We start from the raw sequence: 13,078 nt of genomic DNA on the forward strand, positions 1-13,078 counted from the left end.
TGCCTTATCTCACTCCCTTCGATTTATTTTTTTAATCGTTTCACATTTGAACTCTTTATTTGTTTCTTTTTTATGCGCCCCCTCCCCTCTTCTGTCTCTCTCACACACACACACACACACACACACACCTCCCTCCTATCTCCTCTCCTCTGTTCCTGCCCAGACTGCCAAGAGCCCATATGGATCGAGGTCAGCAAGCCCCACAGACCCCCTACTGTGTGCGTGGTCCTCTGTGGAGTTGGAGAGGTTGGTGGTCAATGTGCACAAAAAACAGATGGAAGCCCTGCTTCTCGGGGCTTAGAGCGGGGCTGGGTGCAGGACATGCTGGTTATATGTGAGGCTCAGGGAAAGGGAAAGAGGGAGGGGGACATGAAATCCAAAACAACAGAAGTGGCTTTCAAGTTCTCCAATCCATCCTCTCTGAAAGGTCCACCAGGAATGCCTCCAGTCCCCAGGAGTCGTGGAAAACTTGCTGAAATTCTTTGTTCCAGGCATTACTGGCTACTTAATTTGTGGGACTCAGTGCAAAATGAAAATGCAAGGCAACTTGTTAAAAAATTATTGAGAATTTCAGTATAGTCATGGCAGAATATTATGGCACCATACAAGGGACCTTCTGAGCGTGGGGCCCAGGCAGCTGCACAGGCCAAATACCCACGCGTGAGGCCCTGGCTCCAACAGCTAAGAGCAGCCACAAAGCCAGGTGGAGGCTTTCTGATGAAGTCATTCTCAAATGAGTAGTGTGGTTTCTGAGATGCCAGTGAGGGTTCCAGTTGACCAGAGCTAGCCCCTGGGGTTGGGGCACGGCTGCCATAGGCAGAAACCCCTGCTCTTGAACAGCAGTCAGCATGGTTGTAATTCCTTGGAAGTGCCAGTCCTCCAGTCTGAAAATGATGCTTCCAGTGGTAGAGGGAGCAGCTCCCACCAGGGCGAGGGTTCTCCCATGCTGCAATGCTTCTCTGGCTCCCCTGGCCTCCACCTCTTCCTTGGGTCCCTGTCCTGCTTTTTCCCTCACCAGTGCCTGCCTCCCAGTTCCTGCCCTGTGCCCCTGGGCTCCTTCCCCAGGGCCGCGCCTGCAACTGCCTCTCACTCAGCGCTCCTTATTGTCCCACACACTGCATGCAGCAGGAAGCCTCCTAAGCACGGCCTCACCCCTTCTCTGGCCTTCTCCTCAGCTTGCCTGTCTCCCACCAGCCCTCTTGCTCACTGAGTGCCCTGTTCACCATCCTCATCCTCCTAGTGCCTCTGCTTATTCTGGGCCCTTGCCTGGAAGTCTTCCTTCCCAGAGCCAGCTCTGCCCTTTCCCAGGGTGTGCTTTTGGGTGGGTCATTTCACCTCGCTGAGCCTCAGTCTCCTGTGGGCAAATGAAATTGTAATGGGACCTGTCTTGTGAGGTAAGAAGATGAAATGAGTTGGTGCAGGTAAAGACCTGACACAGGGCTGTCCTGCATGAATGTGCATATGTGTGAACTCACCACTCCGGGAAGGCTCCTCACACCATGGCCAGTAGGGCCAGCTGCCCTCTCAGAACTTCCACAACTTTTGGCATCACTGTGTATGTAGCCTGCAGCCTCACACCATTTCCTCCACCTAAGGCAATCCCAAGAGTGGTGTGATGGATACTGGGGATGAGCTCCCTTGATGTCCCATGCCACCCTTCTTTAGTCTGGAGAGGTTTGAAAAGTAAAGGCTGCATTTCCCAGACTCCCTTATAACCAGGCTTCTAGAAATATATTGGGTTATACCCAGTATAGACTCATGCAACTTGGAAGGTGGACATGAAGCTGAGGATGTTTCTTGCCCTGGGTTTCAATCCAGCAAGACCGTAGAAACATGACTTTTTTTTCTCCTGCAGATTTCCATTGTTCAGTCTCTAGCTTTTGGGTGTCAGGAGGCAAAGGCAGCATAGACAGCATCAGTAATGTCTGGTTTCTTGATCTCTGTGTTGCAGCTACAGTGGTTTTGATTTTTTTTTTTTTTTAAGTCAGTGTCTCATTCTGTCATCCAGGCTGGAGTGGCACAATCACGGCTCATCATAGCCTCCAACTCCTGGGTTCAAGCAATCCTCCTGCCCTTGCCTCCCAAGTAGCTAGGACTACGGGTATGAGCCACCATGCCTGGCCATACACACCGTGGTTTCAAACCCAGTTCAAGGGACTGTCTCAGAGGTTGTAGTGCTGCTGGGGGTCAGTTCAGAATTCTCCTGGAAGTCATTCCTGGGTGTTCAGGTTAGAATCCACTATTCTGCTCCTTCCAACAATTTGAAACATATCTAATTATTTATTAAATCTCTCCTTGGCTAAAATGCCCAGAAGGGTTTTCTACAGTGAGTACTGACAGATACATCTGCAAACCAGGCCATCTCTTTCTCCTGCACACCCACAACTCAGCACCTAGCTAGGTCTCTCTCTCCATAAGGAAGCCTCATCCTTCACATCAGCCACCCTGGCACCCTGCCCAGCCTCTGAGCTGCCCTGTGTGTGCTGGTCATTTCCTTGTGCATCCATGTATTTCCTGTCCTCTCCCCTGTCCTGTATGCAGGGAACTGATCCCTGCAAATTACATTTCCCTTGTCCATGGTGCACAGTGTCTTGTCCACTGGTTCTTGTTGGTTTCAACCAACTGCACTGGTGGGAGTTTGGAGGATGAGAGGAGGGGAAATGGGCTGGTATTTCTTGTTCTTTCTCTCTCTCTCTCTCCCCCCTTTCAGTGACATCTGTTCTGTGGAGCCCGCTTCTGCCAGGCAATACCCCAAGTGGCTCCAGCTCCCGGCTGTTGGCCCCCCCACAGTTATAGCTCTAACCCGGCTTCCCTAGTTCCTGGGTGCTCTGAAACTCCACCTCCTCCCTCTGACTCTCTAGCCCTAGGGGTAGTAGCAGCTTCCTGCAGTTGTTAATCTTTAAGTTGCCTCACCTTCCCGTGTTTTCAGCTCTTCCAACACTCCTGTAACTGGGTTCTTATATTAATGCGCCCCTCTAGTGAGCTACCTGGAGTGAGCAGGCTTTCTTTGCTGTACCATCCCTCCCCTATCCTGGTGGTGGGTCTGAGGGCCTTGAGCCACATCTTCCATTGTCATGGACACAGTCTGTCTCCTCCGTGGCCTTCCTGGCCAGCCTGACCTGGCCCAGCCTGCAGAAACATCTGGGCAAAATCCTTCGGGGTCCCCTTGCCCAGCTGGGGATTGGGGTGTGGGGAGGAGCCAGGGTGAATGGCAGCTTTGGCCAACACCTCACTCTTCTCTTCTCGACATGTTTACTCACAGGCTGTCTGGGAAGTGAGAATCCTCCCTAATGGATGTTTCACCCAATTAAATAATTAACTCAGAGTGTTGCTAAGCATCCTCGGCTAACGTCTTCCAGTCTTGTAGGATCCCTCGTGCCAGGCCGTGGCTGATGCCAGCCGGGCCAGCCTATGCTGAGGCAAGAGAGGCTGGTGGGAGGAGCCGGGGTGTGGGAGGGTCCCCTGATGTTTCTGGGGTAGGATGAGGAAGATACATGCACTGGAGAGTGGAGGCGAGGAGGAGTGTTGAGCAAAGAAGGCTGAGACTCACCGGAGAGGGCCACAGAGTCTTCTGGAGCCTTTCTTTTCTTTTTTGAGTTTGGGGTTGCATTTTGTTGCCCAGGCTGGAGTGCAGTGGCACAATCACAGCTTACTACAGCCTTGACCTGCTGGGCTCAGAGAAGCCTCGACCTCCCAAGAAGTTGAGACTACGGTTTCGTGGCTACCACGCCCGGCTAATTTTTCTACTATTTGTAGAGACGAGGTCTTGCTATATTGCCTAGGCTGGGCTCCTAACTCCTGGGCTTAAGCGATCCTACTGCCTCAACTTCCCAAAGTGTTGGAATGACAGGTATGAGCCAGTGCACCCGGCCTACTTCTGAGCTTTTCTCTCAAGGTTTACCTCTCCCCACATTCTTCTCATACCTCACAGCTGAGTCCTTGGTCCTTCAAGGCAAGGGAAAGGAAGAGATGGATGTTTCTTCCTAATGAGTGGTCTCGGGTTATGGGGAGGAAGCTGAGCTGGTCTCCTAACCAGACAATCAGATAAGAAATTCAGAAAGGAAATGCTAAACACCTCATGTTTCATTAATCCTGTGGAATACCACCCAGCCCTCAAAAAGAGTGTGGTACATTTACCCATATAGATAGGAAAAGATCTCTAAGATATCGTAAAGTGGAAAAAAAATGCAGACACCCAAACCTACAATTTAATTTAATGTAAGCAAAATAACAGGCACACGTGCACACACGGACAGAGGCTTGGGACTAGGCACAACAGACTGTCCTGAGGGGCGGCCTCTGTCCTGAGAATGGCCTGGGGAGCAGGCTGGTGTTCTCCTTTTAATCTCTGCACCCCTGAAATGCCTGATTCTTACAAGAATGTGTTATATCAAGGCTACAGTTGAAACAACAATACAGGAATATTGACTAAAAAAAGAACCATGTTTAAATAACAGCACAGGGGAATTTGGGAGTTAGGATAAGTGGAAGAAAATAGATTTTTGATCCTAACGAATTTAGTTTGGGGTTTTTTTGAGTCAGAGTCTTACTCTGTCGCCCAGGCTGGAGTGTACTGGCACACTCACAGCTACCACATCCTCCACCAGCTGGGCTCAGGCAATTCCTTCGTCTCTACTTTCCGAGTAGCTAGGACTACAGGCATGCACCACCATGCTTAGCAATTTTTTTGATCTGTTGTAGAGACAAGGTTTCACCAAGTTGCTCAGGCTGGTCTCAAACCCCTGGGCTCAGGCAGTCCTCTCACCTCAGCTTCCCAAAGTGCTGGGATTACAGGGCACGAGCCACTGCACCCAGTTGTAGATTCTTGAATCAGTATTTTTTCAAGCATTTGGCCTCACCTCACAGTAGGAAATAGATTTTCATCAGATCCCAGTATGCACATGTACACTATATGTATTGGAAACAGACTTTCCACAAAATGATATTTGCATTTAGTGCATATCATGCATGCTGGTATTTTCTCTTCTACTTTTCCCTTTAAAAATACTGACTGAGCCGGGCTCGGTGGCTCAGCCTGTAATTCCTTGCTTTGGGAGGCTGAGGTGAGTGGATTGCCTGAGCCTGTGGGTTTGAGACCCTCCTAGGCAACTTGGTGAGACCTCATCTCTACAACAAATTAAAAAAAAAAAATAGCCAGGCATGGTAGCATGCACCTGTAGTTCCAGCTACTTGGAAGGCTGAGGAGGAAGGATCGCCGGAGCCCAGCAGGTTGAGGTTGCGGTGGCTGGGAGCGTGCCACTGCACTCCAGTCTGGGCGACAGAGTGAGACTCCAACTCGAAAAAAAAAAAAAAAATACTGACTGTTGGCTGGATGCAGTGGCTCATGCCTGTCATCTCAGCACTCTGGGAGGCCAAGGCAGGAGACTTGCTTGAGTCTAGGAGTTTGAGACCAGCCTGGGCAACATAGTGAGATCTCGTATCTGCAAAACATTTTAAAAATTAGCCTGCTTTGGTGGCGCACACCTGTAGTTCCAGCTATTCAGGAGGCTGAAGCAGGAGGATCGCCTCAGTCGGGGATGTTGAGGCTGCAGTAAGCCATGATCATGCCATTGCACTCCATTCTGGGGGACAGTGTGAGACTCCCAACCTCCCAAAAAAATTACTGGTTGGGACTGTATACATAGATTTCATGAGCATTAATGGGTTCCAAACAGCTGTCTGCTTAAACTGCTGGGACTCCCAGCCCTCTTGGGAAAGATCTGGCCATCAAGCTGTCCAGGACGTAGGATCCCTTGAGTCTTTCTTCAGTTTCAAGTAGGGAGCAAGGAGAGACGTCCTTCAGGACATGACCAGTAGGTGGCGGCGCTGGCTGCATTTGCTCCTGCCCAGAGGTTTATCTTTTAAAACCACTTAGAGGCCAGGCTCCTGGTTCAGCCTGTTATCCCAGCACTTTGGGAGGCCGAGGCAAGTGAATTGCCTGAGCCTGAGGGTTCAAGACTAACCCGGACAAGACTAACCCGGATACCTAGTCTCTACAATAAACAACAACAAAAAAATTAGCTGGGCGTGGTAGTGCGCGCCTGTAGTTCTGGTTACTTGGAAGGCTGAGGCAGAAGGATCGCCGCCGCCCAGCAGGTTGATGCTGGGGTGGCCATGAGGGTGCCACTGCATTCCAGCCTGGGTGCCAGAGACTCCAACTTGGGGGAAAAAAAGAAAAACCACTTAGAAACCAGTTCCACCTTGGGATGCTTCTGAACTGAAAGGCATTACAAGTGGCCCCCACATAGAAAAAAAAAAAGAATCCAGTCTTAAGAATGGAAGCAAATACCGCACAAGTGGGGTGCAGGGAGGTGGAGTGTGGCTGGCGCTGATGGGGATGATAAGCCATGACTCCATTCCCTGGTGACTGAGCCCTGAGGCCTGGATGCTGCCCCCTGACCGGTCGCCCCACACACCCTGCCAGAGTCAGGCCTATCTCTGCCATCACTGGCCCTGGAGCTAAGTCTACCCTCCCCCTGACCCCAGGGCGGGGCGGGGGGGAGACAAACTCTACCTTATAGACTCCACTTCCACCCTCTCTGTACCAACCTAACCTTTCCCACGACTTCCTCTCCTGAATCTCCACAGGTTGTACAGCTGGGGTGCCCACAGCCACCCCCTCCATAGGGTTCTGCATCTCCGGAGCAGTCCCTGGCCCCAGCAGCCTCCAGTCGACCCCTCTCCTCTCAGGTCCCACTGAAAAGCATTCTTAATGGCCCTGTTACCAAAAGCCCTTCTAACTCAGGTTCCTTCTCCCAGCCAAGTCAGCACCTTCAGTTTCCACATATTCTGAATATGATGATGTTATCTACATAGACGCCTAAAAACAGCATTCAAAAATATTCAAAGTACAGCTTTGGAAGGGCCATGTTTCTTTTTTTAGAGTTGCTAAATGGAAACAAACAACACAAGGGTGGGAAACAAAGAAGGATCAGAGATATAGTCCCAGAATTTAAGTTTCAGTACAGTAAAATCCACCCTTTTGGGTATACAGTTTTATGAGATTTGACAAACGCAGAGAACTTTGTAACAACTACCAAGACTAAGATGGAAGACATTTTATCACTTCCCAAAATGTCCTTCAGCTTCTCATTTTAGTCAAACTCTCCTCCACCCCAGACCCCTGGCAACCACTCATCTGTTCTCCTTCCTAGTAGTTTCACCTCTTCCAAAAACATCATCTACATGGAATGCCACAGTCATCTCCATGGAATGCTGTAGTATGCAATCTCTTGAGTCAGACTTCTTCTGTTCTGTATATTGCACTTGCGATACATTCATGTTGTCACATGTACCAATGGTGTGTTCCTTTTCATTGCTTAGTAGTGTTACATTGTGCCTATGCACCACAGTATGTTTACCCATTACTGGTTGATAGACATCTGGGTAGTTTCCAGTGGGGGGTTATTATAAATAAAGCTACTATATGTACACTGGTGTATAGGTTTTTGTACAAACATAAGTTTTCATCTCTCTTAGGTAAATACCAAAGAGTGGGATTGCTAGGTCATATAGTAAGTAATTTAGAAATTCAGAGAAAGAATAAGTTGCTGACCTTGTCTTTTAGCTCCTCAGGCAAACTCTATTACCTATTTCTTTGTATTTTTCTAAAGATTGTGTGTGTGTGTGTGTGTGTGTGTGTGTGTGTGTGTGTGTGTGTATGACAAAGAGAGAGAAACAGAGACAACATAGTCTTTTTAAAGCTCCAATCAAGCCAGGTGCAGTGGCTCTTACCTATAATTCCAGCAATTTGGGAGACTGAGACAGGAGACTATTGCTTGAGCCCAGGAGTTCAAGACCAGCCTGGGCAACATAACAAGAATTTGTCTCTACAAAAAAGAAAAAATTAGCCAGGGATGGTGGCACGCACCTATAGTCCAAGCTACTTGGGAGGCTAAGGTGGGAAGATTGCCTGGACCCAGGAGGTAGAGGCTGTGGTAAGCCATGATCATGCCTCTGCACTCCAGCCTGGACGACAGAGTGATACCCCCACTAAAAAAAGAAAAGAAAGAAAAGAAAAAGCTCCTGTCAACTTCCTGCCCACACTGTGGGACCAGCATTCCCAAAGCTGACTCAGCATCTTGCTACCCCCAAAAGCTATTCCTCACCTGCCTGCCCTGGCTTTGTTTTTGGAGCTGCCATGCTGTCAGGAACCTGGGAGACTTTGTGTCCACTCTCCCATATTTATACATGTGCTGTGGTCCCCTCCCTCTCTCCTCCCACTAGTCAGTCACCAAAAGCTGTCCTTCTCGTGGTTCTTCTCACAGTCGACCACCCTAGAGCTGGTTCCTCTCAACAGTAAAGCCTAACTTTTACTGAACATTTACTATGTGCCAAGCTTCAAGAATCACCATCAAATGTAAACGTCACACAATCTTACAAGAAAGGTACTGTTAACACTTTATACAGCTAAGATTCCATGATGCAGCTCATAAGTGGTAGACTCAGGATTTGGTCCCAAGCGGCCCAGACCCTGTGCATGTGACTACACCACTGCATCTTCTTACTCACTGAGATTGCCTTTTAGCAGTTGACTTCCAGACCTCACCACATCCAACCTTCACTATGCTCACAAGTTGACCTTCCAAGAGCATTTCTCTAATTACATCATAACTCAGATCAATGGACTTCACCACCTCTGAAGAAAGCCCTGGTGCCAGGCTTGCCATTCAAGGCAGGCATAGGCCCAACCTGTCCCATCCCACCTCCCGTGGGCACCCTATCCTCCAGCTGTCCCTGGCATGTCCTCCTCATTTTCGCATCCCCGTCTCGGCTCATGCGTTCTCTTCCTGGGAGTGTCATCTGTCCTCATCTCTGCCAAGCCAAATCCAACCCATCCTTCGTGGTTCAACTAAATGCCACTTTTTTCACATAGCCCCCACTTCACAAAGAAAGAGTTGTCATAGAAGAATAATACCTGCAATTTCTAACCCAAAACTTCTTTTCTCCTTAACATGAATCCCAGCCTTTGTGCTTTCACCCCAACAATTCTTACCTTCTCAAAGGTCTTATTTTAGTCACTAAGCTGGGCTGAAACCAGTTTGCCCAAAATCTAGCTGAATGTAACAATTTATTTATTTTCTTTTCTTTCTTGCTTTCTTTGTTTTTGAGACAGGGTCTCACTTTGTCACTCAGGCTGGAGTACAGTGGTACAATCATAGCTCACTGCAGTCTTGACCTCCTGGACTCAAGCAATCCTTCCTCCACAGCCTTCTGAGTAGCTGGCACTGTAGGTGTGCACCACCACACTCACTAGTATTTTGTTTTGTTTTTGTTTTTTTGGGTCACAGTCTCACTCTGTGGCCCAGAATGGAGTACAGTGGCACACTCACAGCTGCTGCAGCCTCGATCTGCTGGGCTCAGGTGATTCTTCCACCTCAGCCTTCCAAGTAGCTGGAACTACAGGCACGAACCACCATGCCCAGCTAATTTTTTGATTTATTGTAGAGAATTACCCTGGGCTCAGGTAATCCTCTCACCTCCACCTCCCAAAGTACTGGGATTACAGGTGAGAGCCACTGTGCCTGGCCTGGTTTAATTAAAAAAAATTTTTTTGTAGAGGTAGGGTATTATTATGTTGTCCAGGCTAGTCTCAAACTTCTGGGCTCAAGCAATCTTCCCACATCAGCCTGTCAAAGTGCTGGGATTATGGGCATGAGCCACCGCACCTGGCGGATGATGTAGCGATTTGATTTTTTTTTAAAAAAGAAAATATTCCATAGCAATTCGCATTTATTTATTTATTTTTGGACAGGTAATAGATTTACATTGTTTAAAATTCTGAAGATAAAATGGGTACAAAGTAACATCTTCCCTCTCATTTTCTAGCCACTCAGTTCTTTTCCTCACAAAACACAAATATTATTAGTATCTTGTATATTTTCCCAGCAATTTTGTTGTAGCAATTTTAAAATATCTAAAAAATATTTGATGCTGGGCATGGTGGCTTAAGCCTGTAATCCCAGCACTTTGGGAGGCTGAGGAGAGAGGATTGCCTGAGCTCAGGGGTTCGAGACCAGCCTGGGTAACTTGGCGAGATCTCGTCTATACAATAAATAAAAAAATATGCTGGATGTGGTAGCGTGCACCTGTAGTTCCAGCTACTTGGAAGGCTGAGGCAGAAGGGTCGCCTAAGCCCAGCAGGTCGAGGCTGCAGTGGCTGTGAGCATGCCACCGCACTCCAGCCTGGGCAACAGAGTGAGGGTCTGACTTAAAACAAAACAAAACAAAAAAATTTTTTGATACTGCTCCTTTCAGGAGGTGGCACTTAATTCCACCTCCCCTTGAGTGTGAGCTAGACTTAGTGGTTTGTAGCAAATAGAATATAGCGGATGTGGTAGTAGGCAGACTTCCCAGACAAGGGTATCAAAGACATTGCAGTTTCCTCTTCGCTTTGCTTTCACTTGGCTCACCCATTCTGGGGAAGCAGTTGGGATCCCAGAAGGATACTGGAGCAGCCCTCTGGAGAGACGTGCACGGCAGTAAACTGAGGCCTCCTACCCACAGCCATATGAGGCTCCATCTTGAAAGCGGATAGTCTGGCCTCAGACAAGCCTTCAGATGATTGCAACCCTTGCTGACATCTTGACTACAATCTCATGAGAGACCTTGAACCAGAACTACCCTGCTAAACCGCTCCCAAATTTCTGACCCACAGAAATTGTGAGATTATACAGTTGATTCTCACTATGTGAAGCAATTATGTTCTATAAAGTTGGCTGGAACACTGAATTGGCAAATACTACAGCTCCTCAGGGAACTACAGAAATGTTCTCGTGAGCCTCGGGTCACAACATTTTTTGTCAACCAGTCAATACATAAACTAACTTTATGTGTGTTTCTGTTTAAAGATACCTTACTTAATATACATTGTTGATTCATTAACATTGAACTAGCTACCAATAGCACTTTAATTCATGCCTGAATGAAACTTATTTAACACATATGTTTTCTCCATAAGGCACATCACCGCCTTCTTGAGCTTAGGAACACTAGACAGCACTTCAGCACAACAAGTGGGAGCCATTTTAAACAGTGACATCACCAACAAAAAGCACAAATATGAAAAAAAGTGGCACAAAGTAGACTTCAAAAAGGACACTTGTTTACAGTGTGAGAGCTAAGACAGGAAGGAAGAGTGTTACCTTGTTTGACCTTGGCTGGGAATGCATGTGGTGAAAAACTCAAATTCTTCCCTGCTCTGTACACTTCCATGAATGACGTGAAAGTGCTGTGAATATTGATTTTGGGTGGCAAATAAAATTTAGACAGTGGGTGAATTTCTAAATATAGAATATATGAATAATGAAAGTCAAGTATAAATACTTATTGTTTTAGGCCAGTAAGAATTGGGGTAATTTGCTATGCCACGGGAGACATCGAGTACACAAATCACAAACCCTAGTATACACATTATGATTTATTTCCTCTGCAGAATAATTATGTATAGATGCATAGAAAAGGATCTGAAAGCAAAAATACTAGGGACAACTTACTTTGGGTGGATGAACTTATGTGTTCTTTTTTTTTTTTTTTTTTAGTATTTAAAAAAATTTATGGGATAATCCATTCAAGGAAGATCACTCAGTCCAACTGAATGAAACCTATGACCTTCGGGTGCTGGCAGAAGCACTGGCCATACGTGTTGAGGTCATATTTGTGGATCAGACCGTGCTGGTTTGAGCAGATGCGGCAAGAGCGAGAACCCTGGCCGAATTTCGGGGGTGGCTCCAGCAGAGCTGTTGGTGGGCCCATCTTGCTCTCAGGCGTGCTAGGTGGCAAAAGGCATCGGTGTTCTTTCATTGCCTTTGTTTGATGGTATTTTCTGATATTTCCTGAAATGAGCATGTCCTACTTTGTGAAAAGAAACAAAAGGTAAGAAAACATTTTAAAAGAAAATATTTAGGCACAATCTGTCGTGGCTGCTGGACGGTTAAGCTTGAGCGCCCGCCGCGGTGGCGGCAAGAGGGCTCCCGGCTGGCTGCACGGGAAAGCGGGCGCCAGAACCGACCGCATGCTGGCAGGAGGACCCAGATCCCGAGGACGAAAACCTCTATGAGAAGAACCCAGACTCCCACGGTTATGGCCAGGACTCCTTTCTAGACGTCTGGAACATGCGGGTCGTCTTCTTCTTTGGCTTCTCCGTTGTCCCGGCCCTTGGCAGCACCTTTGTGGCCTATCTGCCCGACTACAGGATGCAGAGCTGGGCCCGTTGGGAAGCTGAGAGGCTTGTGAAGTATCGAGAAGCCAGTGGCCTCCCCTTCATGGAACCCAGCCATTTTGACCCCAGCAGGATTCAGCTGCCAGAGGGTGAGGGCTGACCAGTTGCTGAGTGGAGCTCAAGAAGCACCACCTTCCCCACGCCCCCCATCATTCTGACCTCTTCTCAGAGCACCTAATTAAAGGGGCTGAAAGTTAATATACATATATATATACATATATATATGCATATATATATATATAAAATTATATTGTTAGATGTCCTTGTTCCAGCTAGTTACCTATTGTTGAACAATTATTTTGTAATAAATCTCATATTGTTAGTTATTTATTTGACCTACCCGATCCATTATTGGACACTTAAGTAATTCCCTCTCATCTTAAACCAGATTACTTTTGGCCAAATTGTTGGGGGTCCCATGTGATACTACCTGCTCGATCGCCCTTCTCTAGTCCTTTTTCTTCAACCTTTACTCACTGGTTCCTTCTCACCTGCAGTCAAACTCCATCAGGTCTCTCCCATTAGAACAAACAACACCCTCCTTCCCCAAAACTGCCTCTTCCACTGGGTGCAATGGCACACGAGCCTGTAGTCCCAGCTATGCAGGAAACTGAGTCGGAAGGATGGCCTGAGCCCAGGTTGTTGAAGCTGCGGTGAGCCATGAACGTGCCACTGCACTCCAGCCTGGGCAACAGAGTAAGACTCTGACAAAAGAAAAAAAAAGGAAAAAAGAAAAGTCCTTTCTTTCATCCTAAATGCTCGGTCTAACTTTCCTAAACACTGCAGTCTACCTTTCACTTGCAGCAAGGCTCTCCCAGTTTCCTTGTGCCTGAGTCTGATAAATACTTCTCAGGTCCC

At 47.6% G+C, this 13,078-nt stretch overlaps 2 pseudogenes across 1 annotated transcript; one reads left to right on the forward strand and one right to left on the reverse strand.

The window, feature by feature from the left end:
* Nucleotides 1–11,583: 11,583 nt before the first annotated feature.
* Nucleotides 11,584–11,886, reverse strand: LOC103254131 (annotated as a pseudogene).
* A 19-nt stretch (nucleotides 11,887–11,905) lies between these two features.
* Nucleotides 11,906–12,415, forward strand: LOC103254132 (annotated as a pseudogene). The gene has a single exon (XR_002481612.1). The product of XR_002481612.1 is annotated as an NADH dehydrogenase [ubiquinone] 1 beta subcomplex subunit 11, mitochondrial pseudogene (transcript).
* The last annotated feature ends 663 nt before the right edge of the window (nucleotides 12,416–13,078 follow it).

Source organism: Carlito syrichta, unplaced genomic scaffold, assembly GCF_000164805.1.
Source record: "Carlito syrichta isolate Samal-C Ts95f unplaced genomic scaffold, Tarsius_syrichta-2.0.1 Scaffold270980, whole genome shotgun sequence".
Taxonomy (NCBI): Eukaryota; Metazoa; Chordata; class Mammalia; order Primates; family Tarsiidae; genus Carlito; species Carlito syrichta.